General features: G+C 41.6%; 1 long non-coding RNA gene across 1 annotated transcript; it reads right to left on the reverse strand.

Moving 5' to 3' along the window:
• Positions 1–11,978: 11,978 nt before the first annotated feature.
• Positions 11,979–12,666, reverse strand: LOC311228971. Its single transcript, XR_014619714.1, has 3 exons — positions 12,547–12,666; positions 12,215–12,427; positions 11,979–12,109 (listed from the first exon to the last, which is right to left on the reverse strand). It is a non-coding gene; the product is annotated as an uncharacterized lncRNA (long non-coding RNA).
• Positions 12,667–18,184: the final 5,518 nt, after the last annotated feature.

Below are 18,184 nucleotides of genomic sequence, written 5' to 3' on the forward strand. Positions count from 1 at the left end.
TATGGAAGCAGGTAGGTACAGACCAGTTCAATGGAGTCCAACTTGGTAGCTCAAAAAAGTTGAAAAAACTCGATACAAATATGCATAGGGTTAAGCTGAGATAAACAGTAAGGTAGCTAAGAGAACCACAACTGTAAACAGCATGCATAAAAGCTCAATAGTATAATACTACAGTTAGTTTCAGAGGAGAAGCGGCGAACAGACAACGCCAGCGTCCTCTCGCTCAGAGGTCTAGGTCTACTCTATCCTAGGTAAGTATAGATATGTCTCATGTGTGAATTAAGGTTCTGTCTACCTCAGGGAGGGAATAACATTACCCTGAGAGAGTGATAGAGGGAAAGAGAGAGTAATACACGTGTCATGTTAAATGTGCTATATAAATAAATCTGATTGATTGATTGATAGAGGGAGGGAGAGAGAATGAGAGAGAGAAAGAGGGAGAGAGGGGTAGTATCATTTTAATGTCTTATTATTTCCATCCTGTTTATAATTATTATTTTTTATTTATCCTTTTGTGTCGTTTTTTTGTGTAAAGCACTTTGAGCTGCAATCTGTATGAATGGTGCTATATAAATAAAGTTATTATTATTATACATTTTATATATCGTCATTTAATCTAGATTGACTAAATGATTTATAGGATCTTTGCAATATTACCCTGGGCCCAGCCTTCGGTACTTTAGTTTTCCTTGCAATGGCAATTATTATACTGAAACCCATAGGGATGGATATAAAGTTCACTGGCACTGGTGTAAATATGGTCGATATAGGTAGCGGATGTTTTTCCAGATTTGTTATGGATCACCCGAATCTCCATTCATTAATTGTGACTCAGCACAGACTTCAGGTCTTTTTGAGGGAGCTTACATTTGTGATGAGATGAAAGTACAGGTTCATACCTTCAAAATAAGCCATCACTTGTACAAATCGGGCGGATACTTTTCAATCTATGTCTATAAATCATGCTGATAACACACCACTTATTCCCAGGGCCCTATTCCCCGTACCTGGTTCAACTAAATCGACCAAGAGTCCCATTATCCAGATTCAATTAACCCAATGTTTGAATCCGGGATTTTCCTGTTCCTCGAACGCTGATTCAGTCTCGTTCATTCGAACCAGACTTGAGACTCAGGATAAGTGCGCGCGGCCGCTCCAGTTGAAAAGACAGCAGGTGTCGATAGCAGAAATCCTGATTTCCTAACGGCATTGATTGATTGATTGATTGATTTAAAACTTTATTAACAGATTGCAGAATGGGTACAATGCAGTACGGCTCAATAGCCTCGCCGACAAGTTAAATGCATAATCTATTGGCTAATTTTAAGTCCCTCATTACCCCAATCAATCAGATTATATTTCTTTAAACGTGCCTGCTGGCAGTAGGTTTATGGATTGAATAATCAAATGAGATCTTGCTAGCGAAAATAATTAGTTCAACTCTTTCAGAATTAGGATATGGCTCTCTTATCCATTGATGGATGTATGGTGGATGTTTTATTTGTCTGGCACCATGGTGTGATGGATGGTCCTTATGTCTCTCACGCGGACGACCCGCGTTCGAATCCCTGTCTTTTCTAATTTATTTTCTTCTTTTTGCAATGTAAATGCTTCAATTTGGTGCACTTTGAGAGCTATATAAAGAATGACATCCTCAATGCATGTAGATTTATAATATTTTAACTTAAAACTAGGCTACTTTTGCGTATAGTCTTAATATTATATTCCAAAAAAAAAAATTGGAAACGCGGGGTTTCGAACTAGGGTCGTGCGCTTGACAGGAGTGAGCACTAGCCGTTGGACCACTGTGCCAGACGGGATATATCCATTGTGTATCCATCAATACAAGAGACCCGTGTTTCGAATATTTTTCTTTTGAATGAAGTTTTATCTCTTTATTCTCAAATGCATTAATGTGACGTCAACGGCTCATTCAATTGCTCAAATCCGTCAAACAGCGCATCTCATTCTCATCAGACATTTTAATCCCAGTTACAATATCACAATAACGTGTGAGTGATGATACAATTCAACAATCCTCAGATTCCTCGTAATTCATAATCCACAAAGACCACAATCCACGCATAGACACTTCAATTTTATGCTTGAATGAAACACAATCCGGGCGCTCCGTTAAGCAAATCTACAGCGGAGAATATATGAAACTAATCAGAGCCAAACGGCCGATAGGTTTCATTCATTAAAAATATCCCTGCGGGATTCACATTTGCAATGCGCCGTTATTAAAATAACCACATGCAGCGTGTATCGCGACTCCGAGCGCTGTATATGACGTGCATTATTTTATTTAGGACAAAGTAAATCTATAGGCTGAATATGATTTATTATCAGCATTTAGTTCTATTATTATACATTTCAAAAGCCCCCTCTAGGAAAACGAAGCACAAAAACATAATTCAGAATGGTATAATGGGATCTAGACTGTGAGAAATATTTCAGGAAGCGAGCTGGCATTTCTTTGCGAGGGCGTGGCCCATAGCTGTCAACACTCACGGTTTTACCGGGATTCTCCTGTTTTTCGACCCTCTGCACGGCCTCTTTACGGCGCACGGATTGGTACGTATTTTGTGCTTATTATAATTTATTTTTTTTTACAAAATGGGTGCAATTCTCCTCCGTGACGACAGGTGGCAGCAGTGTAGATTAGACCGTTATCACAGGAAGTCAGACCGTTGCGACCAGAAGAAGACAGCGACGCGACCGGATAAAGCTCAGAGGAGCTCAGGGGAGAGAGTAGACTGACGCACCGAGGCTGCCGCCGTGCCGCGGACCGAGCGTGTCAAATCAACTTAGCCAGTGTCTCTTGATTGCCCACTCTGTGGCTTTTGTCTCTGGAACAAAAGGTTTGCAAATATTCTGTGGATAAAACAATACAAATGCAGGAATGTGTAAATGTGTTGGTTGGTGAACACTAACAGCCGTTTGCGCCTCTGCGCCTCCACTGTCCCCTCCTCCCATTCCTCCACTGACGCCCAATTTCCTGAATGCGATTTATACATATAAATAAATTGATCCGTTTTAAAAGTTGTCGTGAATTGTCATGGTATGACAAATACAGTTACTGGTAACTCGCAGGCATTGCAGAGATATTGAGGAAAAACACAAAATCGCATTGGCTTTTTTTCTATCTCATTTTTCTCTGTAGAATGAATGAAAACTTTATTTAACAGATTGCAGAATGGGTACAATACAGTACGGCTCAATACAGACATACTACACAGACATAATAGACACACACACACTGTTCCAAAAATGATATTCCCATTTCCCACTGCTAAATTAATGACCATAGGTATTTTTTATAGCTTTTTCAGGAACATGGCATGTCTTTTTTTATCATGCATATCCTGTGTCTATATTTTTTTGCATTTTGCACAATCAATGCGGGCGTGACCACCTGCATTTCACTGTATGTGAAATTGGACTGATAACTTTAAGTGGTTGCCTAGTGGAGATTTAGGATTCACTGACTGTAGACTAAGAAAAAAAGCTGCAAGAAAACTAAATGTCTGGCATCTATGGTTTCCAAATACTGTCAAATTACAGTAAAATCAAATGCATTTACAGATTACAACCTTTATTTAATGGTTAATATTTTGATAAAAGGTAATTTACTGTATTTTTATAGCATTTACACTCTACACAGTAGGAAAACAAAATAATACCGGTTTTGACCAGCAGATGGCAGCGACGAGGCAGCTCCATTGGGAGGGGGCGGGGCCGGGTGGGAGGGGGCGGGGCCAGGAGAAGGGGCGGGGCTAAAACCTGCACGTTTTTTAAAAACCTAATGTTGACAACTATGGCGTGGCCATGCAGGTTATCCAGCTAACTGAACTTAACCCTGCTCCGGACCAGGTTCAAACTTTCTGATCTGTTACCATGGTGATTTAGAAAATCCGACTTCGGGGAACAGAAAGGTCTGGCTTAAGTCAAGCTATGCTGGAAATTATCCGGCTAACTCAGTTAACCAGGTACGGGGAACGGGGCCCAGGGCCTCAAAGAAACCAGAGCCATTTCTCTTGATATGCATAATGACTACCCAGAAAGCAATGTAACCCCCCGCCCCCCCCCCCATAAGTACATGGTTTGCTAAGGCTAAAAAACGTCCGTGAGTTTGAATGAAGAGTTAGTCAGAGGAAAGTGAAAATGACACACTGAACAACGGCTATGTTGCTGAACAACGGCAACAAACAACAACAACAAACTGGATTTTTTAATTGCACATTTGCCGATACAAAATGTGGATGTATCGTGCTGAAAGATGTGCAGTTTGAGGTAGTTGGACAGTTTGTTAAACGGATAGTTGGATTGCAAAATCGACGCGGAGGAGCGTGACAGCTGCAGCTGACCGGCCGGCTGGCTAACAGCTGTTCGTGCAACAAGCAGCAAGCAACTAGAGCTCACAGTGCTAGCAGTAGAAATGGCAGGAGGCATCTGGGAATATTTAGCCTTGCTCACCATCATGCTCATTCCTGGCCAACCACGTATATACGTTATTGGGAGCCAGCGGTTAACACATTAACCCTTTGATCGCCGGGGTTAAATTCATAATTTACCATCCCTCGCCAGCCGTATTTAACATGGAGAAGTTCCCCTTCTTTGCAGGGCTATAACTTTTTAAATTGTATTGCTACAGATGAAGCTTTTAGTATTCATGGGCGCTTTGCCGCGACGCGCGCACGGTTATATCACGTCGTTTTAATTAATTGGGAACCCAGGCTGCTGTTCTGTTTTATGCCGCCAGGAGGCGCAAAGTCGCCCGGCGCGGCGGCGGTCTATTGATTATTGACTTCCTCATTCAACACTGTGCCTTTGTGTCAATAACACGAGCCACTGTCAACGTTGGGACGGCGCGAGACAGAGAGACTTTATTGTGAATTTAAAATATGCTGGTAAAGTGGGGAGGGAGATTGTTCATTCAAGTAAGCTATAATATATTATGAAATTCGTATTATGAAACAGGAAACACCTCGACCATTGTCTTCAACTTATCTCACTACGATTCAACCTATTGCGTGGCACAACAGAGAGACGTTGTAGTATCCGCGTCTGTGATTTGCCTAAACGTTATTATTTTGGTAACGTTTTATTTCTGACTACAGTACAGTATGTATTACTATCTATTACTACCTACTATGGGCCAGCCGTGTATAGGTGTAACAGAGTTATAATAGTTCAATGGTTGTGATGGCGGAGTTACAGTAGCGACGCATCAGGTTCCTTTGCATATCACAGGTGAGCATGCTAGCCATTTGATTGTTAACATGATATAAAAAAAATAATCAATACTTGATTGATTGATTGAAAAGTTTATTAACAGATTGCAGAATGGGTACAGTACAGTACAGCTCAATACATACAATTGTTAAGGGGATGCAGACCAGAGAAAGACTTTCGTCTTGTTTACATCAGGGTCCCCCATTTTCAATTCATCATAACATACAGGTATATGACATACATGACATACAGAGACAGTACTGCTACATCTATACATTTATGACATATCAGATTTGCAAATACAGTACTGTTTGTGATACAAAAGTGTCCAGAAAAAGAGTGTATATACATTTGGCGTAGAAACTGTACATTGGAGGAGGTTGGGTGGGTGGGGTGGGGTTGGGTGGGTTGGGTGAGGGCTGTACATTGGAGGTGGGGGGGGGGGGGGGGGTGATAATACGGGTGATCATACAGAAAGCATCCTTGAAGCTGTCATTACAAACAAAGTTTTAGTTTTGAATCACTTCTCTTGTAACACAACTCCTGGTCTACAGTTCTCCTGGTACAGTGTGTAAACCCATCTTAGGTCCCGTCATCTATTAACAGTCTATACTGTAGTTGAGGGGAACCTGTGTCAGAAACAAAAACAAAATTACAAACATCTCAAAACAATCTGGTCAGACTACTGCTTGACCTTACTCCTAGAACCCACCTCACCCCTGCCCACTTTGACAACCTAGGATGGCTTAGAGTAGACACAACTTGCAATGGGCCTGGTCTACAAGATACACTACACGACCAAAGTACCCATGTACATGTCAAAATACTTCCCACTTTCAAAAACACTCTCAAAAAACACCTACGGGAGACTGCAATTCTAAACTGGCCCCTGTAAATGTCCTAACGCAACCCCCCCCCCCCCCAATGTACAGTAAATGACCAAGTATAATAATAATAATAATAACTTCGTTTTATATAGCGCCTTTCAGAGGACCCAAGGTCGCTTTACATAGGGGGGGGGGGGGGGGGGGGGGGGGAGATGACAAATTAACAAACATAGTGGACAGACACAACATATACATATAAAGTGAGAAAGTTAGGGGTTGAAGGCCAAGTTGAAGAGGTGGGTTTTGAGCAGTTTTTTAAATTAGTCCAGAGTTGGGGCGGTGCGGAGTTCTGCTGGGAGGGAGTCAATATTCCAATGTACAGTTTTGCTTGTTCAGTTGTACAGTGTCCCCCACCCACTCTTCCTACCCAACCTCCCCCCCAACATCCTCCAATGTACAGTTTCTATGTCAAATGTATATACTCTCTTTTCTGGACTCTTTTCGTATCACAAACAGTACTGTATTTGCAAATCTGGTATGTCATAGATGTAGCAGTACTGTCTATCTGTATGTCATGTATGTCATATATGTTATGATGAATTGAAAATGGGGGACCCTGATGTAAACAAGACGAAAGTCTTTCTCTGGTCTGCATCCCCTTAACAATTGTATGTATTGAGCTGTACTGTACTGTACCCATTCTTCAATCTGTTAATAAAATGTTCAATCAATCAATCAATCTCCCCGTACTGTGAACCTGATGTAAACAAGACAATTTTTCTGTTTGATATCTCAATGTTTTGTAATAAAAAAAATTATTCTGATTGGACAAGAGATAACAATTATTTGCATCTTTATTGTAACAAATGTATGAACAGTCAGCAATAGATGTCAAATGATTTACAGTAATATCAAGTAACAAGTGACTTATATCTCGACCATTAGCCAATGGAAATGCATCTTCAGAAATAAGATCAGATAAACAAGACTGACACAAAACTGATGAATGATGAAATGAGCACATAAAGTGCAGACATACTATAAAATCCTATCTACATGGGTGTTCCAGGTTAGTGTGTTATCGACAAAAATCCCAAGATATTTATATGAAGAGACCTGTGAGATGGACTGTGTGTGGATGACCACAGGCCTGTGGTCCCCAACACCTCTGGGGTCAAACACCATCTCCCCAGTCTTCTTAACATTTAAAACCAGACAGTTATTGTCGCACCAGTTTTTAAAACCTCTGGATTTCCAAATAATAGTCAGCTAGGTCACTGTCATTCTTAATTAGAGCTAAAACTTTATTTAACAGATTGCAGAATGGGTACAATACAGTACGGCTCATAGATAGATAGATAGATAGATAGATAGATAGATAGATAGATAGATAGATAGATAGATAGATAGATAGAAGAAAAACAAACCTGTGCGAGTCTTAATTCTTTATTTTTGTCAATATACTATGCAGTAATCTAATATACAATGCTATATTACATCTGTTCTAGCAATGTTGTACCAATGTTTACCATATGTTACTGTTTTACCAATCGTATGCTACAGCAGTAAAGGTGTTAATAATTGGAATGGTTTGAAATATTTTTTTTTAGAAATCATGGAATTAATGTAAAAACACAGAAAGTATATTTAGATTCAAAGGCAATTTTAATAGCTTTCAATGAATACAGTTTATCTCCTGTGAAATACAGTTAAAGCATTCACTTTTGACAGCCCTAGTATTTACAGGACATAACATTGTTCAAATAACGTTGAAAACATGACAAACTGAATTTAAATAATCCACATCAGTAAAACTAAGAGGCCTTGATTTTCCATTTTAGCTTTAGCATAACAGATAACAGATAACTCCGTCTCTCCCTCACTATCTGGTAACGCATGGTCTGGTGGTTTCATAACAACACTGTGGCACATATTCGTTAAGGCACAGCACACAGTCACAATCTTGTCAATGAAAGAAAAGTTCTCGCCTTCAAATGGAACCAGCAGTTGGACTGGTATGGTATTATGTAGCATGCGATACTTATTGCGTACCAAACCGATCACTCTTTCAACATGGACCCTGAGGTGAGCTATTTGCTGTGTCTCTTCTACAGATTTTGGATCCATCTGGGCACGTCCGCTTGTGAATCCAGGGATTTTCACCGATGCACACATTAATGAAACATGGTCCCCAATGTCAAATCCACGGTCTGCTAAAACCAAGTCTCCAGGCAACAGTTTATTGAGGAGACCACTGTTCTCGGTCAGATGCTTGTCACTTACACGCCCTCCCCACCCTTTGGAAATGAAAGAGATAGACCCCTGTGGTGTAATGCCAATCAGGTACTTAACAGTGTGCTTTTGCTTGTAGTGGGAATATGTCTGTGCCTGCGCTTTCAGATTTGATGGTCTCAGTGCCAATTTCAAAGCAGTCCAGAATAACCGCAACACGATTGCCAAAAGCCTCTACAAACTGATGTGGCATGGTTAGTTGGAGGCAATGTCTACTCGTACTTATAGCCTTCATTTTAAACCTCTCAGCAAGCATAATTTTGACACCTTTCACAACCTCCTCATTGTTACCAGCAATGATTAAATCATCAACAAATACAATTAGAATCACTTTTTCATTTTGTTTTTCCCTTGTGTATTGGCAGTTAGCAGGATTTTGTTCAAAACCATTCTCAGTGAGATATGCATGTAACAGAGCATTCCAGTTTCTGCCTGACTGCTTTAGACCGTATAGGGATTTCTGTAATTTGCATACTAGCTTTTCTCCTGTTTCTGACTCTATCTCATAACCATAATTCAAATTTTTTACTTCTTCTTCCATCAAAATGTATGTTACTTTTCTACCAATCTGTATTAGAGAGTCTCATCAGATATGGTATTACAGCTTGGTTTGGTAACCTGTCTGTACAATTAAAGTCCAAACTGGTCCGTCTGATGCAGACCGCATGGAAGATCATAGGGGTGAAAGGTCACCCATCCCTGCAGTCTATGTATGAACAGGCTACTCTAAGGCAAGCCAATAGAATAGTCTCGAAAACAAGAGATCTAATGTACATTAAACTTGAAAATAGTCTGTCTCGTCTCTCCCTCCATCCCAACAGGGGGGGTAGAGTGACTAGCCTGTGTAGGTGTGACATTGGATTGGCAACCCCCACACACACCATTGAAATGCTAATTGTTGGGGGACCCTGATGTAAACAAGACGAAAGTATTTCTCAGGTCTGCACCACCTTAACAATTGTATGTATTGAGCTGGACTGTACTGTACCCATTCTGCAATCTGTTAAAATTTGATTTTACATTTACATTTAGTCATCTACCTATTGAAGCGTTGAGAGAAAAAGACAGCCCAGATTGTACTTGTCGTGGAATATATGTGACCAGGTATGGACTTCAGGGTCATGTTGAGGGATCTTCATTTTTTTTTTTTTTTTTTTTACATATTATGAAAGTACAGATTCATACCTTCAAAATAAGCCATCACTTGAACATTTTGGTGGGATACTTTGCAAGCTACTTCCTATGATTCATGGTGATTATCACAAAACGTATTCAGAGATAATAGCCTTCAAGAGACGAGCAGGCTATTCGGTGACAATAGTGAAACAACTACAACACTACCCAGAAGTCATTGTAATCCATGGCCCCCCTCTCTCTAGGGCAATTAACACCTGGCAGCTTTCCAGTCTGAGGCTCTTTGTTATTACAATGAGTCTGGTGACTGGTAGTGGTAGTGAAAGGGACCCTGATAATAAACAAGAGACAAATCAAGTTTCAAGATTTTATTAGCATTTAAAATAACACGAGATAAAAATAGACATGCTAAAGTCAATGTTCTGATGGCCTCTCCAGAAGCATTTAGATGTAAATACATGTACAGATACAGCACTCAAAACTCAAACCTCTCATGCCTCTCTACCACTCTCTACCACTCCTCTATTGTTCTTGACCGGGCCAGATTTCACGCCTCCACTTCCTCCCACAGGCTGGGCAGATTTTCATCTTAAATTTTTATTCGTCCCAAATGTCCCAGCCCCATCAGATTTCTTAGCTTTTTTCACTGTTTACTTATCATGCATTGCAACACTAATATATGGTCAGTACCCCAAGTCAGACTGCCCATATAAAAATTATTTTGGGGGTCTGAGGGCAGTAGCCCCCGACCCCCTCCCTGGGGAAGCACTTAAGTTAACTACCCTCCCTTTGTTCCCCCAGCCAACACCCCCGGAAAATTAACACCTGAGTAGACTTAAGTGGCACACAAGCAGCAACAAGCAGCAGACAAGCAGCAGAATTGGTTTGATTTTTGAGCGCTGCGTCTGTAGTGTGGTAGTGAAAGACACAACAACTAGGTTAACCTTCTGTAGTGTGGTAGTGAAAGGTTAACCTTCTGTAGTGTGGTAGTGAAAGGGTTAACCTTCTGTAGTGTGGTAGTGAAAGGTTAACCTTCTGTAGTGTGGTAGTGAAAGGTTAACCTTCTGTAGTGTGGTAGTGAAAGGTTAACCTTCTGTGGTGTGGTAGTGAAAGGGTTAACCTTCTGTAGTGTGGTAGTGAAAGGTTAACCTTCTGTAGTGTGGTAGTGAAAGGTTAACCTTCTGTAGTGTGGTAGTGAAATGTTAACCTTCTGTGGTGTGGTAGTGAAAGGGTTAACCTTCTGTAGTGTGGTAGTGAAAGGTTAACCTTCTGTAGTGTGGTAGTGAAAGGTTAACCTTCTGTAGTGTGGTAGTGAAAGGTTAACCTTCTGTAGTGTGGTAGTGAAAGGTTAACCTTCTGTGGTGTGGTAGTGAAAGGGTTAACCTTCTGTAGTGTGGTAGTGAAAGGTTAACCTTCTGTAGTGTGGTAGTGAAAGGTTAACCTTCTGTAGTGTGGTAGTGAAAGGTTAACCTTCTGTAGTGTGGTAGTGAAAGGTTAACCTTCTGTAGTGTGGTAGTGAAAGGGACCCTGATAATAAACAAGAGACAAATCAAGTTTCAAGATTTTATTAGCATTTAAAATAACACGAGATAAAAATAGACATGCTAAAGTCAATGTTCAATGTTCTGATGGCCTCTCCAGATGATCACCGTGGTCTTTTTGAACCGCCGCTGGATATTTTGGCTGGTGGTGCTGGGCATGTTATGTCCTGGGCTTCCTCATCACAGAACTCTCTGATCTTGTGGAACAGATAGTGTTGTCTTGCAGAGTCCAGTCCCGGTGGTGGCAGCACAGGAAGTCCATCTATAGGCGGCAGGACACGGACGTCACGGAGCAGCTGGAATCTGGTTTCAGCGCCATCAATAGACATCTTTGCCACAACCACACCAGGTTCCTTGGAATCAAAGCTGCAATAATAAAGTGAAACGTTAGTACAGGGCACATAACAATATCAATGCATTTGTATCATTTGCCAATGACATTCTTTGCACTAAAGTGTGAATAATTAATTACAGTAAATACACAACACACAGTGACCACACCCACCTAAAGTGCTGGTACTGCTTGATCTGTGGCAGTGGCTTGAAGTAAGGCCCCAGATGTTCCTGCCAGTTGTAGGACTGCACGATTACAGTGCCATCTTCCTTTCCCACTAGCTGTGGTATGTTGATTCCAGCCACTGAGCTGTCCCTTACGACTGCTGCAATCTCATCAAGAGTGTTCACCTTGGTCTTTCTGAAACGCTGCTTGAGAAGCCCAAAGAAACAGTCCGGGGAAAACTTTGTGTGGCCTACAATCAGCAGGTGGAGATTGACACGATGGTGAAGACCATGTAGCGCTCGCCACGCTAAGTACCACAACATGTACTTGTTCTTGTTTTGGCCACTGCAGTTGTCACAGTGAAGGTTAACATCTGTCTCCCCAAGACCATGGTCTTTGAAGAAGTGGTGCAGGTAGCTTATGACGGCGTTGCTACCTTTGCTGGACTCCATCCCCTCATCCACCAAATAGTTGACTTGCCGTGGAATCGCCTCACAGCAAACACCGAATATGCTGCACTTGCGTGGAGCCAAGAAGTACATGGGCCCTGGCTGAAGGGGGTCTGATGGGTAGTGCACCTGCAATAAATGAATAAGGATTTTAGAAAGAAAAAAAAGGGAGCAATGCAGTAGTTATAACAATTATAACATGATGTTGTGAAAGAGGGCTTGGTATGTAGTCACCTTTTGAGCGTAGTCGAAACTGTAATGCATTGTCAAGGGCTTGCTTGCCGGTGGCACATGACCACCCAGAGAAAGACCATCACCGATCTCCTTGGCGGCTTTAAGCATGGCGTTGTAGGCAGCCCGCTCGGAGGTTACATGCTCCAGATGTTGTTCCTGCTGCTTCAGCTTTGCAGACTTCTCAGCCTCTGGCAGATTGGCACTTTTGAAAATCTGAAAAAAAAAAGTTAAGTAAATGATGATTAATATTAATAATAATAAACTGTATTTGTATAACACGTTTCATACAGAAGTTGCAGTTCAAAGTTCATAACACTGTGATGTTCACTAACCAGATAATTGTTCTTCTGACACACCCAGCAAAGATCAGACATTGGTTTGATTGCTGTGATATGACTCAGTAATTGCCTCCAGAGGGACTTAAATGTGGACAGGCCCACTGCTCGCTGGTCTGAAAGATTAATAAGAACACATGTTAGCACAATGTCATTCATTTTCAAGCTTTGTTTTTATTTGACAAAGACCTATTTGACCTATTTCTTTGACAAAGATTTGCTTACACCTACCAACTGGCATTGCCTTGGTATATAAACGCCACACAGATGCCTTCGTGACGAAAGATGGTAACAGCTGACCGGTAAAGTTCTTTTGGTGTGCCTGGCGTCCAGGGAGGTGAACAGCATGATCTTCTGCATAATTCAACACAAATTGAACAACTTTTTCGATATCTTCATATTTTATGCAATGCTTGTTGTTGCGTGGCGATCGCTTCTTTGTGCGAAGGCACATGCCATTTTCTGACATGTGTTTGCTTATTGCAATCAAGCGATCCTTACCTATTCTTGGGAGAGAAGAGGGGGGGGGGGGGAGACAGAGAGAGATAGTTAGATCATCATCATCACAAGTACCGGTACCTGTCTGTACCACACCCAGTCTACATGATTGTGGAGACAGAGACAGAGATAGTTAGATCATCATCATCAATCATCATCATCATCACAAGTACCGGTACCTGTCTGTACCACACCCAGTCTACATGATTGTGGAGACAGAGACAGAGATAGTTAGATCATCATCATCAATCATCATCATCATCACAAGTACCGGTACCTGTCTGTACCACACCCAGTCTACATGATTGTGGAGACAGAGACAGAGATAGTTAGATCATCATCAATCATCATCATCATCAGACTACCATTGACCTCATACTGACCTCTGACAAGTCCAAGATCTCCAGTAAAGGGGTTATAGCATGCGGGTTAAGTGATCATTACATGATATTCTGTACCCGCAAAAAGCTAAAACTAAAGGCTGGCTGTCACAAAACAGTCACATCTAGAGACCTCAAAACCTACTCTAGCGAGGCCTTTAACCTTGAACTGGAGAGTCTGGACTGGTCAGATGAACTCAATGGTACACTGGTTGAAGAAACTTGGCTTGGCTTCAAAACCAAATTTTCATCAATACTAAACAAAATGGCCCCCCTAAGAACCACCAGGGTAAAAAATCGCGCTGAGCCATGGATGCACACTGAAATACTGACCGCTATGAAAGCCAGAGACAAAAAATGCTCTGAGTTTCGTAAAAGTCAGTCAAAGCTTACCAAAAGCACGAGCAGTGAACTCCAAGACCACGTGACTGAACTCAAACTAGAAAGAAACAGACTAAGAAATGACGTAAACTCCATGATCAAAACTGCTAAAAAAAATTTCATCAATGACAAAACCGAGGAAAACAAAAATAAACCACGTGAACTTTGGAAATTACTCAACAATCAACTAGGCTGCAGTAAAAAACTCAAAACCAGGTTCTCAAACATAAACATAAAGACGGACAACACGCTCATCACAGACAAGCTGGATGTAGCCAATTACTTAAACACTTTCTTCACAAACATAGCCACAACACTGGTAAACAAACTACCCTCCCACTCAGGGCAGTATGGGGTAGAACACATAGTAGCATACTACATGAACCTAGGCGTCCACAAAGACGACTTCAAACTGGAAATAGTAACTACAGATGAGGTACTCAAAAAACTGAGCGCCCTCCAACCAAACAAGGCCACTGGCCATGACAACATCCCCTCCAAATTCCTCAGAGACTCAGCAGCAGCCATCACCCCAGTCATCACACACATAATAAACCTCTCCATAAAACAGGGACACGTCCCCAAGGACTTCAAAATTGCGAGAGTAACACCCCTGCACAAAAAGGGCAGCAAATTAGACCCGGGTAACTACCGCCCTGTTTCTATCCTTACATCCATCTCGAAAGTCATGGAAAAAATAGTATACGAACAGATCGAAAAGTACCTCGCGGAAAAAAATCTAATCTACGAATTCCAATCTGGCTTCAGAACATCCCACTCCACTGACACATGCCTTCTCTACTTGAACGACCACATCAAACAAGAGGTGGACGCGGGCAAATACTGCGGCATGGTCATGCTGGACCTACAAAAGGCCTTCGACACTGTCAATCACACCATTCTGATTGACAAGCTAAAAGCAATTGGTTTTGATAGTTTATCAGTGAGCTGGATACAATCCTACCTGGAGGGGAGGGAACAGATGGTGGAAGTAAACGGTACCCTATCCCCCCCCCTCACAGTGAGCTGTGGTGTTCCACAAGGAAGCATACTAGGACCGCTACTATTCCTAATTTATGCAAATGACATGTCGTCAGCTTGTGACTGCAACTTGTTCCTGTTTGCGGACGACTCAGCCCTGCTGGTCTCTGACAAGAACAAGTTACAGGTTGAAAAAGCCCTCAGCTCGGAACTAGGCAAAATCTGCATATGGCTCGCCGACAACAAACTATCATTACACATGGGCAAAACAGAGTCCATTCTCTTCGGTTCAAATAACAAACTCAGCAAGACCGACGGCTTCTCGGTTACAGTGGGTGACAATATTATCACAAGGAAAGATGAAATTACCTACCTGGGTTCCATCCTAGAGGCTAATCTTTCCTGTGACAAAATGGCATCCAATGTAATAAAAAAAGTCAACCAACGAACGCGATTCTTGTACCGGATCTCCTCTCTGGTAAACAAGAATACCCTGAAGACTCTAGCAGGAGCACTCATTCAAGGGTACTACGACTATGCTTGCACCTCATGGTACCAAAGCACCTCAAAGGCACTAAAAAACAAATTACAAACATCTCAAAACAAGCTAGTCAGACTACTACTTGACCTGACTCCTAGAACCCACCTCACCCCTGCCCACTTTGACAACCTAGGATGGCTTAGAGTAGACGACAGAGTACAGCAACTTGCAATGGGCCTGGTCTACAAGATACACTACGCGACCAAGGTACCCATGTACATGTCAAAATACTTCCCAAAGGTCAGTGAATACCACGATCACAACACCAGAGGGAGCTCCACAAATCATGTAAAACCCAGATTCGGCTCAAACAAGGGACTAAACACGTTTCGCAATTATGCCACATCAATGTGGAACGCCCTACCTAAAGCTGTAAAGGAATGTGAATCACTACCCACCTTCAAAAACACTCTCAAAAAACACCTACGTGAGACCGCAATTCGAAACTGGCCCCTACAAATGTCCTAACCTAGTTGTACAGTAAATGACCAAGTAAGGCTTTGTCAATATTCCAATGTACAGTGTAAAATGTGTGTGTGTCCCCTTCCCAACCCCCCCCCCCCCCCCCCCCCCACCTCCAATGTACAGCCCTCACCCAACCCACCCAACCCCACCCAACCAACCTCCTCCAATGTACAGTTTCTATGCCAAATGTATATACACTCCTTTTCTGGACACTTTTGTATCACAAACAGTACTGTATTTGCAAATCTGATATGTCATAAATGTATAGATGTAGCAGTACTGTCTATCTGTATGTCATGTATGTCATATATGTTATGATGAATTGAAAATGGGGGACCCTGGTGTAAACAAGACGAAAGTCTTTCTCTGGTCTGCATCCCCTTAACAATTGTATGTATTGAGCTGTACTGTACTGTACCCATTCTGCAATCTGTTAATAAACTTTTCAATCAATCAATCAATCAATCAATCACAAGTACCGGTACCTGTCTGTACCACACCCAGTCTACATGATTGTGGAGACAGAGAGAGAGATAGTTATTGTAATTGTGGGACAAATCAAAAGACACAAATAGTGTCTTTGGTCTATACTATCTGCTATACTTTATACTATACTATGCTACTATACTCTACTATAATGTACTATAATTAGTTTTAATAAAATGGGGGACCCTGATAATAAACAAGACTAATCAAGTTTCAAGATTTTATTATCATTTAAAAAAAAAATAGGCATGATGTACTATATTAGTTTTAAATAGACAATAATAATAACTTACCCGTGGATGAAGAGGAAAGCTTCACAGCAGATTTGTATCGCCCCGAAGAAATAGTTTGTGTAAGCACGTTGTCTTTTTTTGGAAATCGATTTATTTCCGATAGTCCATTCTGACTTTCGACCAAAAGCCTGGAGCTGCGCCATAATAATCAAGTCTTTATGATCCTCTTCGAGAGCCGCTATCTCAAAACGCCTTGTGTAAACTTCATCACGGTCCAATTTTGTGATACATGACCGCCGATTAAGAATGTCATTTTCTTTATCACCCTGGACGCATTTACAAGTAAATCGCAAAAGTCTTTCCATTTCGCGTTCGTGGCTCTCGTCAGATTCAACTTCCACAAAGCACATTACGTGTTCTACCTTGTCTCCAAATCCGTTAGGTGTGTTGTCACCATCATCTGGCTCTGCCTCGTCTTCAAATCCGTTAGTGTTGTCACCATCACCACCATCTGGCTCTGCCTCGTCTTCAAATCCGTTAGTGTTGTCACCATCACCACCATCACCATCATCTGCCTCTAACTCGTCACCATCATCTGGCTCTTCAGCGTTGCTGCCAGTGATTATAGCCCGCATAACGTCTGCGTTGTCTTCTTCTTCTGAACCAGAATCTGAGTTTCTTTTTGGATTTTTCTTCTGCACAAAGAAATCCGCGATGAATGTTCCTAAAGCGCGTTCATCTTCAACACAGTGTGCTCCGAAGTGAGCAAACCGGTTTAATGCCTCGGCAACTGCCCTCGCTGTGGGTTCCATGGTGACTGGCAAACATGCACTGCCTGCTCTCTGTTTAATACTCATCCATCAATGGCATCAACTTAATGACGTCACCGCCTGACCAATAAGCATTTAGATGTAAATACATGTAGTGTGGTAGTGAAAGACACAACAACTAGGTTAACCTTCTGTAGTGTGGTAGTGAAAGGTTAATCTTCTGTAGTGTGGTAGTGACGGATAAAAAACGGATAAATAGTTTTTTTTACCATATTTCTACACATTTCGCTGCCACATTACAAATTATGAAATCGCGACGAAATACCTCTGAATAAGAATTAAAAAAAAAAAAAAAAGATTCGATGACTAATTCGGCCAGAAACGGCTTTGAGGCGAAGCGTTACTAAGCGCTTCTGTAGTGTGGCAGTGAAAGGGTTAACGCGCGCCTCGTCTCCCCTGCCTCGCGCTGCACACCAAGCAGCAGCAGCAGCAGCATCAAGCCGCGCGATTGTAACATTTGTAACGTCGACACAGCCAAGCTTTCAACAGTGTTATTTAGATGTATTTACCCATTAGGTTGGAAAAAATGCACCCTAACGAAATTTGTTCGCTCATAAAATTCTAACTGTGTTTTAATGGTTTTTAATTAAGTTAAAACATGCGTTTTATAACGGGTCAATGCCTCTTTTTTTTATCTTTTTTTTAGACACTGCGTTACGTTGCTTATAACTTATAACATTAAGATAGTGTATTAATAGTGTGTTATTCTCTCTCTGAGAAAGGAGAGCTAAATAATGACTAATGACGTCTGTGTGTTAACACCTATTAAGTAGAAGTACTTGCTACCTGGACAGCTACCTGGACAGGCCCACAGCCCGCTCGTGTAGTTTTTTATCCTCA

This window comes from Notolepis coatsorum (genome assembly GCF_963971535.1).
Source record: "Notolepis coatsorum genome assembly, chromosome: 5".
Taxonomy (NCBI): domain Eukaryota; kingdom Metazoa; phylum Chordata; class Actinopteri; order Aulopiformes; family Paralepididae; genus Notolepis; species Notolepis coatsorum.